Here is a 3997-nt window from a genome sequence, read left to right as displayed (position 1 = left end):
AATCTTACCCACCTGTCCCATTACCAGCAGTTAGTCCCATCACTGCGCTCGTCTGTTGGCGGCGAACAAGCGTGCGCGTATTGGACGCGGGGCCACGCACAGGTTGACGACCCGTGGCTGTTCGTTCCGGTATTTCTTTAATCCCGTCACTGTGCGTGCGTGGGAGCTCGCGGGTCCTTGAACACACGAGGGTGCATGCTCGCGTCGGGCGTGCTGCGCGCACTAATAGGGGCGACGGGAAAACATCTAAAAGCACTCGCCGTGCGCGCGAGAAGATCAGTGCTTGTGTGCAACGACGATGACTTTTCATTTTTGTTGCGCACCGAGCGTGTAGCCGGAAAAATATTGTCGTAAAAACTGGTAAACGAAAAAAGTCGTGCGTATCGCTTTGGTCTGAGGATGGCGGTGCGAACGATGAGTGGACACGTTCGCGTGCGGTCGTCGTTCGGTAAGTAATCTCATCCTCACATCTTTAGTAATACAGCATCGCGTATTATATAATAATTATATAGCCGTAAAAGCGTTGGCATAACTAGTGAACGTTTTCCACTGTTAGATAGTTTGTGGCAAAGCGTCAAAAAGATTTCAGGTTTGAGAATCGATTTGTACCTATAGCGAGTTCGTGAAAAATCGCGGATTTCTAATTTAGTCGTAAAGGCCGCCGCACACCAGCCGATTTTTACAAACGATGAAGCGATGAAGCGATGAAGCGATGAAGCGATGAAGCGATGAAGCGATGAAGCGATGAAGCGATGAAGCGATGAAGCGATGAAGCGATGTAGGTGTGCGCGTTCATTTGTAGACGATTTTATTTTTATCGGGTGATCGTTCCAAATCAAACATGTTTGATTTTGAACCGATGAGCCGATGAGCCGATGAGCCGATCTAAATTAAACTAAATTATTTTCAACTGAATTAAACCAGAATAAACTAAACTAAAACTAAACTAAATCAGGCTAAACTAAACTAAACTAAGCTAAATTACGCGAAACAAAACTAAAGTAATTTAACCTAAACTAAACTAAACAACTAAACTAAATTAAACTAAACTAAATGAAACCTATTGTAACTAAACCAAACCAATCTAAACTAAACTAATTTAAACGCACCTTCGTACAGTTATCGACCGTCAGACAGTCTAAGAATACAACACGGACTTTAAACATCGGTACTTCGGTTATGAAGCTGAACGTATCGTCTAGCTTATGCTCGGCCATTATGTAGCCGTAGCTGCATTCGCCGTGATAGTTGAAGTAACGTCCGTCAAACGTGCGGAAATGGTCCACGCCCCACGACAGACACGTGGCGTATGTCACCGGTAGTGCTGCATAGCGACACGGACAAGAAAAAAAAGTCGCCTTAATTGCCATGCGTCACGAATTTTGAGTGGGGGATGGTGATGAAAAATCCTACTGTTCTTATTAAACCCTGCTATAGCTACCATTCTTACTCGGGATGAAATCGCAGCGTCCTTCGTAGAATATCAACATTTATTACGTCTTTAATTACGTCACGAAACCAGAAAATATATAATAGCGGCTACGGCTGTCACGTGGTTTGAGACGTGCAAGTCGTAGGTTAGTACATGTAGCGCTGCTTGCAGTTACAAGCTTATATGTTAGCAAGAAGTACACACTTCACTATCATCATCGAAGCGATACTACATAGACCCCGTATTTCCCGCATAAGAAAACGAAGCTGTGCTGATTCACTATTATGCTTGACCTGAATATAAGATTGTATTCATACGTTACGAGAAACCTTGAATACTTTTATTAATTTAATTAACATTATTTTATCAATGCGGCTAATTTTACTAATCAATTTTATTTGATTGGACTAGCGCAAACGCAGAGAGCTATCACAATGTCGTACTTATGTCTGGGAGGTCTTACCCGTGAACGTGCTGCACACTAGATCCGAGTAACCGTCGGCGCAGATGCAAGAGTCCGGTCCTACACACGTCCCACCATTTTGACAGGGCTCGTCGCAGACGCCTGAGAAATACACAACATGCATGGTTATATGGTTTATATGCATGTTTATATGCATATTTATATTTATATTATAGTATATTTATATTAATTATTGCAAATAGCATGGTTATTCTCAGAAACCAAAAATGTTATCGCACGCCCGCGTCTGCAAATGCGTTTGCGCGTATATATGCGTCATCAGTTTTATAATTCTATTTTAGCAGCAACCATTGAATTCCCCAAGCACAGCCACCTAGCATTGAATGATGTTAGGGCTGCAACGTTTCTTGTATAATTACATGATTGCTTTGAATTTAGTTTTGTAATGCAAGTATACATTAATTTGGATAGAAATAAAATCTGTACCTGCTGTACATAAGTCTCCAGTCCATCCGTAACAACAGTGGTTAATTATGCCGTATTCGATCTTTTTTCTGAAGTAGAATGTTTCAAAACAAAATCGGTGAAATTTTACAGGAACGTAATAAAACTATTAGTTATAATGACTAGCGTATTATGCTGCTAATCACAATCGTTACATGTTGATATAGATTAATGTGTAAACAGTGCCGTGAGTGTGTGATGTGTGTGTGCTGTGGACGTCCCTGTGTGCGTGCCCGTGCGTAGTGGGAGTGTGTGTGTGTATATGTATGTTAATGTATGCCGTGTGCGCGTGAGTGGGGGTCAGTGTTGTGTGTGTGTGTGATGGGGTGTGTGTGGTGTGTGCGTGTTATGTATGTATGTGCGCACGGTACCCCCTTACGCAACGCCGTGTGTGCCGTGAGGGGTGCAGTTGTTGTATATGTATGATGTGCCGTGCCGCTGCCGTGAGGGCGTGAGTTGTGGGTGTGTGTGTATATGTATGTATGGTGCGGTGGGTGAGTTGTGCCCATGGTTGTGTCGTGTGTGTGCTCCTGTGTGTGGTGTATGTATGTATGTATGTATGTAATGTGCGTGCGTGAGTGAGGTGGTGTGGTGATGATATAATATGTTATGTCGCGTGCGTGCTGTGCGTGATGGTGATTGGTGTGTGTGTGATGCTGTGTGTCGCGCGCTGCCGTCGTGTGAATATGTTATGTATATGCGTGCCTATACGTCCGGCACTCCCCCCGTGCTGGAGCGGTGTCGCCTGTGCTTGTATTATGACTACTGTATTGTGCACTGCGTGCCTCCGGTGACTGGTGCCGTGCCAGTGTGTCGCCTCGTACCATGTATGTAGCGTCTGTTCGCGTTCGCGCTCTGGCACGCTTGTGTGTGCGTAGTTTTTTCTGTTATTTCGCTCATCGACCACGATATACGCAATGCAACTGCGTGACCCGGAATACCCAATATACGAGACCCGTTAACATGGCAGCAGCGGAGCGGCGTGGCACGTGCTGGGGCCCAAATAAAACATTGGTGTGTCACAGTTTAGAGCTGACGCCTGCGCAAGTCGCAGTACTTCTCTGCTAGAACCAGCAGTGTGAGGCATAATTGACAATGTGTTAGACGATGTCTATATTATCACACTCCTGATTAAGCCACAGCCAGAGCCGCCACGTAGACGGCAACCTTAGTATATACTGATTTACGGAAACAATGACGATATAGCACCGATCTCATTAGCATTGGCGGTTAAAGCATTGGGGTGAACATGCGTGCGTACCAACTCCATGTACAAACTTCAGACAACGCGCACGTCGTCGCCACGCGACATCTGGGGTAACAATGCGTAGCTAAAAACCATGTAAAACTTCAACAAACGCACGCAGCGCGCGACATCTTGGGTTAACATGGCGCGCTCACAACATGTAAAACTTCACAAAGCACCGCGAGGGCCGCTGCCCGGCGGCACATACATTGGGCCTGCAACCCACTGGCCAGCCGCTGCACCGGGGGTACGTTATAACCACATTGCGTGCCTTACAAACATGTAAAATATCACAACGCACGCAGTGCCCACGCGACATTGGGGTTTAACATGCGTGCTACAAACATGTAAGAACTTCACAACGCACGCAGGCCAGCGCGACCGATCTGGG

At 45.5% G+C, this 3997-nt stretch overlaps 1 protein-coding gene across 1 annotated transcript in view; it reads left to right on the top strand.

Moving 5' to 3' along the window:
- Positions 1–209: 209 nt before the first annotated feature.
- Positions 210–3997, top strand: part of LOC106809929 — a 24814-nt gene continuing 21026 nt past the window's right edge. The window contains exon 1 of the mRNA XM_014813167.1: positions 210–448. The gene's annotated coding sequence lies outside the window, so the exon portion shown is untranslated. The remainder of the gene's footprint in view (positions 449–3997) is intronic.

This window comes from Priapulus caudatus, unplaced genomic scaffold (genome assembly GCF_000485595.1).
Source record: "Priapulus caudatus unplaced genomic scaffold, Priapulus_caudatus-5.0.1 Scaffold396, whole genome shotgun sequence".
NCBI classification, from domain to species: domain Eukaryota; kingdom Metazoa; phylum Priapulida; class Priapulimorpha; order Priapulimorphida; family Priapulidae; genus Priapulus; species Priapulus caudatus.
The sequence above is the reverse complement of the archived record's forward strand: the minus strand, read 5'-3'. Positions and strand labels throughout refer to the sequence as shown.